Here is a 14,012-nt window from a genome sequence, read left to right on the forward strand (position 1 = left end):
CGTTTATCGACTGTTCCAAGTTATATTGGCCCTGGAAGAAGTGACTTACAACCAGTCCTCGCACTTATGACTGTTGCAGCATCTCCACAGTCATGTAATCACAATTTGGGTGCTTGGCAACCACATGTATAGCTGTGTGAAAAAGTCCTGCATGCTTTATGGTTTACAGTTCATGGTTTATGACATTTTTTGGATAGGCCATTGGTTTTACATTTTATGCTAACTGCTATGCAAATATTGTTATATTTAAATAAATACGTTTTTTTAAGTGAAAAGCATAAGCCAGTGATGGCGAACCTATGGCACGCGTGCCACAAGTTGCACGCGGAGCCGTTTGTCAGGGCACACGAGGCGCTGCCCTGTCAGCTGGCCAGCGCGCATGCGCGCGCTGGCCAGCTAAGTTCACCTTTTTAAAAGCTATTTTTCGCCTTCCCCAGGCTCCAGAGGCTTTATTGGGCCTCCGGGGGGGCGGGGGAGGCTCTTTTTGCCCTCCCCAAGCTCCCATAAAGCCTCTGGAGCCTGGGGAGGGTGAAAAAAGCATGTAAAAATGGGGGGGGGTTGCGTGTTGTGCGCGCATGCGCACTGGGGGGTCACACATTGCATTATGGGTGCGGCATGCCCGCACACGACCCCCCTGCGCTCCCCCCACTTGTGGCATGTGAGCCAAAAAAGGTTCGCCATCACTGGCATAAGCTTTTGTGAATTTTCTTGCATGCTTACAATGCATGATTACAATGACTATGAAAACAGATTAACTGATGCATACCCAGTGGCATCCATGTTGCAATTACTAAGGCCAATGCTAGTGTTTTGTTAACATTTTTATTGTTTGTGGCCCTGAAAAGGACCATTTAGGTAACCAAACATGGCTACTAATATGAAATTGGCCAGCCCTTATTGCTTATCACCAGGTAGCATCGCTTCGTCATAGACTGTATAAGCCTTTGCACGTGATCTTTGGTGACAATGTGGTGCCAGGTTGCAATAATGGATTCAATCAGCTCCTGCTTGGTCTTTGGATGCTTCTTGCTTATTTCGTAACCAATCTTGGCCCACAAGTTCTCAATTGGGTTCAAATCCGGGCTCTGAGTTAGCCAATCCAGGAGTCAAACACCATGCTTCTTCATCCACTGCTGGACGGACTTGGATGACAAGGAGCATTGTCATCCCGGAAGTAAAAGTCCTTCCCTACAAGTTGCTGAGCTGAAGAAAGCGTGGTCTTTTCCAGGACTTCAACATACTGCTTGGAATTCATGATTCCCTGCACGATTTGTATCCAACCAATACCAGAAGCAGCGATACAGCCCCAGATCATCATGTGCAATGGATGCTTCACAGATAGATTCAGGCAATATGGCCTAAATTCTGCAGCTGGAAATCTTCTGGTATACTTATTGCACTGATTCCCAGTCAAGTAGAAATTGCTCTCATCACTGAAGATGACCTTGGCCCACTGTTCGTTGGTCCACTTGGCATACTTCTTGGCCCATGCACGTCAACGAGAGTGGTGAGCATCTGTGAGCAAAGGTTTACTTCGAGCCCTGCAGCCTTTGAGCCCTCTGGCAAGCAGTCTGTGACGCACTGTGCTTGTGCACACTTTTACATCACATGTTTCACCCCAAATTTTTGTAATCTGAGGTGAGGTGAGGTTCCTGTCAGCCATCGAAATGCGTTGCAGAGCCTGATCTTGCCATTTTGTCAACTTTCTTGGTCTTCCAGAGCGGAGCCTGTCATCAACTGAACCAGTTATTTGGTATTTTTCAACCACTCTGCTCACTGTGGTGCAATGGCATTTCACTCTCTTGGCTATTTCTGTACAGGAGTAACCCTCTTCATGAAGCACAATGATGCAATGCTGCTGCTCAGTACTGGTGAAAGCAAAGGCCTTCATCCTTGCCCGCAGCCAGAGCTAAATTAAATTTCTCGATGCTTCTCCATAGTGAGGGGAGGAGTATCCAGGATGGGTTGACATTGTCCTCTCTTGATTGGGCTGAGTCAGATAAGCTCTTTGGGCCATGCCCTGGTCACCAGGTACTACCCCAGTTATCGACTCAGCCCTCAACTGGGCGGTTGTGCCATCCAGGAACTCCTGAGAATCCTAAGGAGAAAACTAGAGACCTTTTAAAAGAAGCACAAAACTGCCTGAGTGAGTATCTGGAGACTCACAGAAAGCCTGGTGGGGCTAGGAGCGGTTGCCATTAGCCCCCAGGGGCGGCACACAGCCTAGGTCACTAAGCGTGACCTGGGTCACTCAGCAAGGACCACCAGCCGCTCTGAAACGCTGAGCCTCCGCAAGCCTCCTCAGAGCACAGCAGGAGCCTGGAGCAGAGCTCATTTATGAGACAACGCTTCCAAAAGGCTAATTCCACCCGCAGCAAGGGGCGCGGCGGCTGTTTGAGCATAAGCCCGCTTTTCAAGCCCCGGATTGAAGCTCCCTTTGAATTTTGGCGCGAATCGCCTTTTTGGATAGCAGGGGACCATGTGGTCCAAGATGGCGGCCCCCTGATCCTCCGAGGACACAAGCCAGAATCTGGTCCCTGCAGCTATGACCAGCAGCCCTGCCAGAGAATCTCCAAACAGGTTTGAAACCCCTCCGGGGGCCTCTTCCGGGGGGGGAGGGGCGGCAGCAAGGCTAAAGCAAAGCCAAGCACATTCCCCCCCAGGGCCCACAAGAGTACAAAACGTGCAGCAGAGTTCTGAGCAGCCCAAGCCGCTTGCGTTTGTTTGGATCTCAGGGGGAGGGGCAGAGCCAGCTCCTTTCTGGCGCAAATCGCCCTCCTGAGGAGATTTCAAGCCGTGGGGGAGGGGCACTAGCAGCAGCACAGACATGGGAAGGAGCCAGTTCCTCTCATCTCTGAGGGGGCGGAAGGTCACCAGCCCGAAGGAGGCTAAAGATGCCCCCACAGCTGCATCTGCCCCCTTGCCAGACGCTTTCCCTAAGGACAGGGGAGTGGAACCCCCACGGCAAAACCAAAGGAAACCCTAGTAGCCCAGAGATAGATTCCAACGACAAAAGCAATTTTGCAATAAGGCAGCAAAAAGCCCTGCTCCAGTTTCTGATAAAAGGCTTCCCTGGGGCAGTGTTTAGGGCTTCCCTCCCCTGGGGGAGGGGCAGAAGGGGATTCCTTGCAGCTATCAAAGGATTTGGGAGGTTGGCTCTTGGCTAGCGGACCCCTTTCTCATTCAAATTTCACTTCCATGGAGACCTTTCCACAAAGCTTTTACAACCACTCTCCTTGTTAGGCTGCAGCTTGCATGCGTTTGACCTTAACAACAGCAAATCGGACTGAATAAGTGGAGAAGGGGGAACGTGCTTTCTAACTTTCCAGAATCTGCTTCCTAGTATATCAGAACTTGTGAGCACTTTTCCACAGACAAAAACAGGACTTAACCCCCCCAAGAAAAACTAATTCTAAATATGAGAAGCAGAGGCACAGGGCACTAGAACTCATATGCAAGAAGGCTAACAGCGGGGGGGGGGGGGGGGGCTCCCTGGACTAGGACAGGAGGATATAAGTCCAGGGATCTCACCCAGCAAAGCTGCAGAGGAAGACCCCTCACTGCAAGGGAGGGTGCCCATTGACACCCCGGGTCTCTGGGGCCCTGTCCAGGGATGGCAATCACACCCTTTCACAATGCCACTACGGTTGCCTCCCCCCCCTCGGGGCCTTCCCCCCAAGCCAGCTCATCTGGGTGGGCAGGCAGGAGTGCTAGCCAGATGCCAATCTTCAAAAATATTTGGAATTCATATCTATATACATCTTTAATTGACTGAAAGTTGGATTGTGAGTAGTATTGAACTGGATTGTTAATTCCCCACCATGGGTGGTGGCAACCTTGCCTCAGCCCCTCAGGGGTGGCATACTGTTCCACTCAGGCCTTAACAGCCTGTCATTTGACAGGGCCTTGTCATTGGGGCCTATTTCAAATGCTTATGCTCCATGCCACTAGTTGTCTATCGTGGCTTCCCCTAGCACAGGAGCACTCCGCAGCTCCTCACAGAATGGGGTAATGACAGGGACTGTCAAAGCAGCCGCGAGCACCTACGCCATCCTTTTTAAAGAGCGCCGAGTGCAGCGGAGACTAATTGGCCTAAATTGACTGTTGGAACAGGGCAGAGGCCAATAGCTCCACCTGAGAACCTCCTTTGCCGCTTCAGGGCTTGGGGCTCTGGCCAAGGGTGGCAGCTTCCCCTGCACAGCCCACATATGGCGACCAGCCCTAGCCTCGACTTTGCAGGCATGGTGATACCATCCCCTTCTGACCTAGGCTTTCCCTTTGTGTACACCCAATTTCAGATATTAGGGCCAAGGCTCTGCAGCAGGGTATGCCAGAGGTAGTTGACACCCAGGCAGAGGATTCCCCTGTCTTCCCTGTCCAGTCACAGGATGCTCAGGCCTCGGATTTGAAGGAAGGCTTAATGAGGGAGGAAACCACCTCTGAGGAGGACGGTATGCCATCTGCCACTTCCAACCTTTCTGGTCTCCTCCAGCCTTTTCTATTCAAAAACCTCTTATTCAAAGCTAAGGCCTCAGCCAAATTGGCAACATGTCTCGGAGGCGACTGTGCAACTGCCAGTGATAGCAGCAGAAAGGGTAGTTCTTTGTATTTGAGTACAATGACAATAAAGATCATACTTATATTTGCCGTGGAGGCAGAGGCAGGGCCCACACCAAAGTTCCTTCCTGAGCTGATCAATAGATAGTGGGCATCTTCGACTTCAGGCCCAGTGCCCACCTCTAATGGCAGGACAAGGATATAGTCCAGGGTTTCTGCAACCTAGCGCTGAGGCTCTGGGGTCTGCCTTGCACACCTCTGATAATATGCTGGGACACTTGAGGAGGCTCTACAGCCTGAGGTCAAGAAGCAGACATCACTATAATGAGTTTCAGGCAGTGGCCTGGGCATTAAGAGCGGCTACAGCCGCTCCTCTCCCTTTTAATCTTTCTTGTCTGATCTGCTTTCAGGATTACAGCAACTCCCTGCAGCGGACGTCACAGACACCAGGACCTTAACAAAATGGTAGATTCAGAGGCAGGCTCAGTTTCTCTGTCATCAGAAAGACAGCTCTCTCTCAGACAGCTAGCCTCCCAGGTAGTCAGGGTGTGTGGGGTGTCTCTAGTCACTCTGACCAAACTGCTAGACACCAGGGTATCCACCATTGGCATTGTTCCTCAGGCTTGCTTCCTCACCAGGGACATCCAATGGTTCCTTTTGCCTTTCCAGTGAAGGCACATGAGCTGCTCCCAGACCAAAGTCCTTCTTCCAGCAGAAGTCCCCCGCAATAACCAAGGGTGAAGTCTTCAGAACGCCAGACCAGGTGACAGGTAACAACAGATGCCAGTCTGTTCAGGTGGGGCACCCATCTGCGGGCTCAGAGGGCGCAAGGACAATAGAGCCAGGCGGAACTGACTCACAACATAAGCTGGTTGAAGCTCAAGGCGGTCTGCCTAGCCTCTGTTACATTTTCACCGCTTGGTCAGGGGCAATCATATTTTAGTCCTCACGGACAACATCACCACCAAGGCTCACATAAGCAGACAGGGAAGGACCAAATTGAAGTCCCTCAGGCGGGAGGCCAAAACACTGGGACAGGGGGCCGAAAGGAACCTCTTTCGTTGACTGCTGAACATATAGCGGGGGTGGACAATATCAGAGCCGACTGGGTAAGCCGGCCGATGCGGACAACTTGGAGTGGGGACTGCAGCCAGCAATCTTCGACGAGGTGGCGAAGCACTTTGGATGCCTGGAGGTCAACTTATTCGCCACTCCTCCCAACACCCAGCTCCCGAGGTTCTACTCCAGGTACCAGACACAGGGGGTGGAGGAGGTGGACGCCCTCCGATGCCCATGGGCCCAAGGACTACTATAGGCCTATCCATCTTTGCCCCTGATTCCCAAGGTCATACAAAAATCCTTTGGGAGGGGGCAGAGGTGGTGCTAATTGCCCCACACTGGCCCCGGAGGCTGTGGTTTGCCGATCTCCAATCTCTCTCGGTGGACAGGCCCTGGAAGATCCCCCCAGGAGAGGATCTCCCTCAGCCAGGGGTCGCTGGAGCACCCAGACCCTCAGTGGCTCCAGTTGACCGCTTGGCACTTGAGGGAAGACCACTTCTCCCCTAGGGTTATACTCACCATCCAGGCGGCCCGCAGACCCCCACAGATCGCATTTATGGCGCTACATGGCGGGCCTTCTCAACATGGTGCACCTCCAGGGGTCACGATCCGGTTCGGATCGCTGTTCCACAGGTTCTGGACTTTCTCCAGGTGGGTCTGGACAGAGGTTTAGCCCCCAATACAATTAGGAGACAGGTGTCTGCCATTTCATTGGTACTCCTGTGGGGAAGGGCTCAGGCATTGACTTACCACCCTGTGGTCAGGCGATTCCTCAAGGGGGCATCCAACCTAAAGCCACCGACGGTACACAGGTGCCCATCCTGGGGACTTGCACAAGGTATTGGACGCTCTGACAGGCTCTCTGTTGAACCATTATGAACTGCTTTGCATAAGTTTTTGACCCTTAAGGTGGCCTTTCTGGTGGCCATAACCTCCGCCAGAAGGCGATCCGAACTACAGGCACTGTCTGCCAGGGAAGATTTCTGCATGTTCCACTAGGACAGGGTGGTGCTAAGGTTGGACCCCTCCTTCACCCCCAAGGTGTGCTCTTGCATCCATCGCTCGCAGGAATTGATATTGCCCAATTTCTGCCCGGACCCTTCTCACCCATTAGAGAGGAAGGGGCACACCCTAGACGTAAGGAGGGCTCTGAGGATTTACCTTAGAAGAACCGACCGAACAGGAGATCCGAGTTTGTCCGTTTGTCTGCTTCCAGCCGGGGTCCCGGGGGAACAAGGTGACTTCCACCACCATAGGCAGGTGGTTACGAACCTGTATTGGTACCGCCTACCAAGCACGGGGTCTGCAAACACCCAGCTCTATTACAGCGCATTCCACACGAAGCGCGGCCATCTCAATGGCTTGGGCCACTCAGGCCTCATTGTCGGAGATTTGTAGGGCAGCTACGTGGTCTCCCCCCTCACCATTCGTGAGGAACTACAAACTGGACTCCCTTGCCTCTGCAGAGGCTTCATTTGGGCGTAGCGTGTTGCAGGCTGTGCACAGGGCGGAGGTGACGCCTCACCAGCCATAAGTTTGTGCATGCTCTTAACAGGCATAACCCTCCCTAGGGACATGTAGGCTTTGGTACGTCCCATCCTCGATACTCCTTCCCTCACTATGGAGAAAGGGCGTTGGTATTTACCTGATACGCCTCTTCTCATAGTGAGGGAGGAGTATCCAGCCCCTCCCTGATATGGTTATGTGCTCTGACCCCCCCACCAACACGCACACACACTCCGAGCCACAGATAAGGTACCGGATTTATTTACAGACAGGTCCTTGGCAGCAATCCAAAACAAATAAGCCTTCATAACAACTCGGCACTGATAGCACTGGCAGCAATCCAGCCTGCCACGCTCACAAGACTGTTCTCCTACATTAGTTCATGTGTTGACTTCTGCAAAAGGGCGTTTGCACAAGCAGTCCTTTTATAGTCTGGAGAGGAGTCTAATTATCATCAGCTGAGAGCAATTACCTCCTGTAACTGCTCAATTGCTCCTTACCGTAGCACGCCGGTAACGAGCATCTCACTGCTGATGTCTGACTTACTGTCCCGTGACTCCGCCCCACTGCTCCAAGGCATGGCATCAGGAGCCCCCCTCCTTTGGCTTTCACCACTGCTCCATGCCTCAGGCGCCTCCTGGTGGCCGACCAGCTCTCTGATCCCTGCTCAGAGTCAGAACCCTGTCCAGGGTCCTCCAGAGCCGACTCATAGGGACCCGCGCTGTTGGAGTCTAGTGGCAGCCCCAATGGCTCCTGCTGGGCCACAACAGTTATGTAAGCAAAACGATGTATGCCTGGTGGTTGAACTGTTCTGTTATGTAGCAAGAAAGACATATGTTTGGTTGTTGAACTGCTCTATTAAAGGAATAAATAAACAAGGTTTGAAACTAAGACAAAAGTCTGGAGTGGATGGCACAACGAGTCGGATAGAGTTCTTCGCCGATAGCTGGGGTAGTACCTGGTGACCAGGGCGTGGCCCAAAGAGCTTATCTGACTCAGCCCAATCAAGAAAGGACAATGTCAACCCATCCTGGATACTCCTCCCCCACTATGAGAAGAGGCATATCAGGTAAGTACCAACGCCCTTTTTCATGCCTATTTATAGTCAGAGTATGACAACATTAATTGGCTCATAGATTTAGCCTCTGTGCATTTTGATTGGTCAGCCAAAGCTCGCTGCTGATTGGCTACTTTCGATCCTAACATTCTCAAAAATTGAAGTTGTGTTTGTTTTAGCACATAAACTCACTCAAAACCTTAAGACTTTGGTTATATTAATAAAAATTATGCATCTCAATCTGACTACAGAAATGTTCATCAAAGTACTAATTTTGCATGGTTTCTATGAGTGAAAAGTTGATTAAACATGTAAATACAGCTTAAAACTGAAAGCGTGCAGGACTTTTTCACACAGCTGTATTTACCACGGTTGCAGTGCCATGTGATTGCCATTTGTGACCTCCTCAGCCTGCTTCTGACAAAGTCAGTGGGGGGAAGCCAGATTCACTTAACAAGCACACAATTTACTATTTAGTGATTTGCTTAACAGCTGTAGCAAAAAATGGTTGTAAAATTGGAGTGACTTGCTTAACTGCTTTGCTTAGCAACAGAAGTTGTGGTCTCAATTGTGGTCATAAGTCGAGAACTGTCCGTAGAAGCTTTGCTTGTTTTTAAAGTTAATTACCCATCCCAAAATGAGCAGAGAGAAGAGTTTCAATCACACAGTTGTGGCTGCCACCTTCACTTCCTTGACTACACGTAGTCCTCAACTTACGATCACAGTGAAACCCAAAATTTCCATTGCTAAGCAAGACAAGTGAATTTTGCCTCATTTTATGACCTTTCTTACCACTGTTATCCCTGCAGTCCTTAAGTTAGTCACACAGTTGTTAAGTGAATATGGCTTCCCCATTGATTTTGCTTCTCAGAAGGTCGCAAAAGGGGATCACGTGACCCTGAGACACTGCAACTGTCATAAATATGAATCAGTTGCCAAGTGTCTGAATTTTGACCACATGACCATGGGATGTCGGTCTGGATGACTAGACGCTGCTAGTTTGACGCAGCCAGCTGGGGGCAGCCTTCTCGCCACCAAGTCCCCTCTGCCAACTTGCTGCCACCATCTCTTTTTAAAAAGTAAGTAAAAAGGTTTGTTTTGAGTTGTCTTCAAATCCTTCCCTGTGCATTTGGATGGAAAGTCGCAGCAATGTTCCCCCCCAAACTGACACCGATGCTATGAAAGGAGTAATGCTGAGGAGTTTTTTTCATTTTGAACTCCAAACTTTCCTGTCCACGCAGCCCCATTTCTGTGGTGCATCAGACCTGCAGCTAAATGCAGCTGTAAACTGCAATCTTCTTGACCAGCAAGGATTTGATGCAACTCAAAACAAACCTTTTTAGTTTTTTAAAAAGCTGAAATCCCATCCCATTGCTTCCCAAATCTGCCCTTATTTTCAGAGCAAGACCCATGCAAACACGGCTTTTTTAAAAAGTTGCAGGGCGGTGGGGATGTCCTGCAAAGAGATGGTGGCAGCAAGTTGGCAGGGGACTTGACGTTGGTGAGAAGGCTTCCCCCAGCTTGCCATGTTGAGTCCCATTCTGTGGGTATGCTGCAACAGTTGTGTGAAAAGCAATAATAAGTCACTTTTTTCAGTGCCATTGTAACTTTGAACGGCCATTAAATGAATGGTTGTAGGTTGAGGACTACCTGTATACCCTGGCGATGCCCTGTTAGCATTAAATATTAGGAAAGTGATATGTGTAACTGCAGCCTCTAGATTATAAAATACATTTTTTAAAATTTTTGCCTAAGATTGTAAAATACAGTTCTTTCCTCTGTGGCTGTGTTGGGGAAAAATGCCTTTTCTAAAGCCAATTGCTTCCCTTTCCAGGACCTGCCAAATGCCATGAATGCTGCCGAAATCACAGACAAACTAGGATTGCATTCTCTCCGCCACAGAAACTGGTACATTCAGGCCACATGTGCCACCAGTGGGGATGGTCTCTATGAAGGACTGGACTGGTTGTCCAATCAGCTCCGAAACCAGAAATGAACCGCTGAATTAATTCTCTTTTCTCCACCCCTCTTCCTCTTCTTTGTTTTCATCTTTTCTCGTCCACAGCATTGTCCTTCACGCTGTACATATGGCAAAAACCAAGCCCGAAAAAAACACTTTAGGTTTTTTTTTTCCTTATTTAATTTAATTGTTCTTGTTTTTCCCCACGAGGCAGTTTCTGGTACTCCTATGCAATATTATTTGGGTTTTTTATGATAAAGTTTAAAAAAAATGACTGAGCAGATTCAGAAAAAAAAGGTTGACAGGAGTCTGCTTTTGTTTGTGTCGTGTGTCTGTGGACTAGTTCTGAACATGATCCCGCTCGGCTTGCAGATGTGGGCTGAGGCCTGATTTCTGCAGCCATGTTTTTAAGCCTGGGGACGAGTTTCTTTTCAGAAGATGGGTGGCGGGAAGGAAAGCGGGAGCACTTGAACCCAGGACCCTTTGTGATTTCTGCAACAACATGAAAAATACCAGCAGTTTCCCTTGTTCCAGATTGTAGAATTCTTGGTCTTGTTTCTGTTTTTGACAACCTTTTTGTGTTTGGAGGCGGATGGGAGACTTTCCCCAGAGTTAGAACGAAGTCAGTGGCAAATTAATGAGAAATTGTGACCCCCCCCTGCCCCCCTTTAACTGCCTCTTAGATTTGTATTTAAAAAAAATTCCCCTCCAACCTACGAGTGCCATCTGTCTGGGTTCCAAACAACATCCAAATTTAAATCAGAGTCCAAGGCAAAGTATTGCTCAAAGTTCCAATTTATTAAGAGAGTCATATTGGCACATCTGGGAAAACCCGAATCTGAAAGCTTCCCGGTTTTCCCCACCCAGTTGAAAGTTCAAGATCCTGCCCCCACACCCACAAGCCCATCACATGGTCCAATCTTCCACTGCCATGCTGGCAGTTCCACCCATCCAGTTCCGGTCAGGTGTAGAGACAACGGATGACCTTTAAATTCTAGAAAGGAATTTTGTTTTGACAACATCACATTCTACTTACTATTCCCCCTCCCAATTCCCCACTAATGAAACAGCATAGTAGAATAGAATATTAGTGTGGCAAGCCAAAGATCCCAAAAGGAACCAGCTGCAGGCCTGACAGGCGGGCTCTCCTCAGAAGAAAAACGTTTCCTGAAAAGAGAATAATGTAGGGGTTAACATAACAGAATTAACCACCTCTCCCCCCCCCCCCCCGCCCCCAAGGGGCACCCTTTGGCTGATCAGGAAACTTACCATGGAATTGTTTTACTAACTTAACCGCTTTTAGGTTCCAGCTTTTCACCCAAATAGCTTCAAACAAAGGGTACCCCTTCCAATGCACTAAATACTGTAAGTGACCCCTATACAGCCTGGAGTCTTAAGATTTTTTTCACCTCATAATGTGTTTCCCCTTTATCACTACAGGAGGAGGGGGAACGTGGGTGGACAGTCTTAGACACAATTGCTGGCTTCAACAAGCTACAATGAAATACTGGCTAAATTTTCCCTAGAATTCTGGGTAGACTGAGTTGAACTGTAACTGGGTTAATTATCTTCACTATTGGGAATGGACCTAGAAATTTTGGGCCAAATTTCTTGCTAGGCATTCTTAATCTTATGTATTTGGTAGACACGAGAACTTTGTCCCCCACACGAAAGTGGGGTTGGAGCGAGCGATTTTTATCAGCTTGCTTCTTGTAGGCTTCTGCCACATCCGCTAGAGCTTTCTTTGGATTTTCTCATCCTTTCTTTAGCGTGTCCATCCATTCAGTCAGAGACATGGAGGCGGGAGGTTCTGGGCAGCTCAGGCATGGGAACAAATTCCATGCCACTGGTAATTTGGAAAGGAGTTAAGCCAGTGCTGCTGTGGATCGCGTTGTTGTACGCCACTTCGGGGAAGGGTAGCAAGTCCGACCAGTTGTCTTGCTGATAGTCCACATAACACTGGATGTATTGTTCCACCATTGCATTGGCCCTCTCCACTGCGCCATTCGTGCTGGGATGAAACGATGAGCTGAGTCCTTGTGTGGACCCAATGGACCTCAGGAACTCTCTCCAGAACTTGGCGGTGAACTGGACTCCACGGTCTGAAATGATCCTCTTGGGCACTCTGTGCAGGCGATAAATGTCATAAACATTTTTGCTAATTTCTTTGTGGACGGCAACCCTGAGCAAGCGATGAAATGCGCTTCTGAAATTCCAATCTGTGGGCATGTGAGGGGGAAGATAGTTGCCATCTTCTTCATTGAACACCTCCGCCAAGTCCCAGTTATCTGACATGGTGCCATCTGCTGAGGGAAGGCAGGGGCCCACTGGCATCTTTCCCATCCATGACCTGGGAAGAAAGCCCATCCCGGTGGTGCTTGATTCACAGGCTGCAGCCCAAACATCAGTGGCTGGCTAGGGGGAGATGTTGCCCAAGCCCCTTTCTGCTGGCTGGATTGATTTCCCCATGTTGATGGGGGATCCATCTGCATCTCAGCTGCAGGGTAATGGGTCATTTCACTTGTTGCTGTGTGGACGGAGTAAAAATTTCCACTCCAGTGCGTTGCAGAGCTTCTGCTAGGGAAGGAGAACATGGGGTGAGCCAGGGCCCATTTAGGTGGTCCTGAGCTAACACGAGGGTTGATTTTACTCACGTTCGGCTGCACATGTTGGTCTGGGAGGCTCCAGTCATCCGGTCGGCTACTGGGTGATTGCTTTTGTCTTCTCCAGCTGTGTGTCAAAATAGCCCTTTCAACCCCCTCCGGCTCCGACAGCATTTCTCCAGACGCCATAAATCTCCAGACGTCGTCCTCTGCAGCCCCCCTTACAACTTTTCCCCACCCAGATGAAAGTTCATGATCTTGTCCCCACACCCACAAAGTCCATCACATGGCACAATCTTCCACTGCCATGCTGGCAGTTCCACCCATCCAGTTCTGGTCAGGTGCAGAGGTATAGAGACAAAGGATGACCTTGGATTCTAGAAAGGAATTTTATTTTGACAACATCACATTCTACTCCTTACTATTCCCCCTCCCAATTCCCCACTAATGAAACAGCATAGTAGAATAGAATATTAGTGTGGCAGGCCAAAGATCCCAAAAGGAAACGGCTGCAGGCCTGACACCATCTTCATCTTCCTCTCTCTCACTGGGGAGTGTAGCTCCTTCAAAAATCCTTGAATTTCTCCAGCCTAGAATTATTTCCAAAGACTGTCCTCTTGCACAGACATCACAACAGCTGCCCCACCTCAGCAAGTACTATACTTAAATAAGAAATGTCACACAAGCTTGTTGCATCTGGGGGAGAATATTGAAAACACGAGTGTTTGAAAATCAGGTGCCTTCCATTCTTAAATGTGTCAGATCCATTTTTGGGACATGAGAAATGCCCTTTTTACATCACTCATGCTGCATGTTTGAGATTTGTCATCCCAGATGTTTTGTTTTTTTCTTTTGTATTTTGATAATGAAAAAAAAGCTGGAGCTGTTGCAGCTTGAGGAAAAACAGGATCAGAACTGTTTTGTTTGGTGGTGTGGACAAGAAAAAAAAAGTGCTTTCAATACAGTAGTCAACTGTTTTGTATACTTGTTTTCAGTTATTTCAACAAACGAGCACTATAATTACAGTTATTAGAATAAAAATCTCTTAACTATTCCTCTGAGGTGTGGGGTTTGGTTTGTTCTGGCGCTGGGATCTGCATCCACATGGTCAACATTTGCAACCTTTCAACCAGCTTTCAGCAAAGTCAATGGGAGAAGCTGGATTGGCTTAAGAACCCCCTCATTCACTTAACAACCGCAGTGATTTGCTTAACTACCATGGCAGAAAGGTCCTAAAATCAGGTATGACTCACAACAATCACTTTACTTA

General features: G+C 49.0%; 1 long non-coding RNA gene across 1 annotated transcript; it reads left to right on the top strand.

The window, feature by feature from the left end:
• Positions 1–2,678: 2,678 nt before the first annotated feature.
• LOC309400760 lies at positions 2,679–13,796 on the top strand. The gene is made up of 2 exons (XR_014176718.1): positions 2,679–11,104; positions 13,092–13,796. It is a non-coding gene; the product is annotated as an uncharacterized lncRNA (long non-coding RNA).
• Positions 13,797–14,012: the final 216 nt, after the last annotated feature.

Source organism: Natrix helvetica (genome assembly GCF_964273705.1).
Source record: "Natrix helvetica genome assembly, chromosome: W".
In the NCBI taxonomy this organism is placed as follows: Eukaryota; Metazoa; Chordata; class Lepidosauria; order Squamata; family Natricidae; genus Natrix; species Natrix helvetica.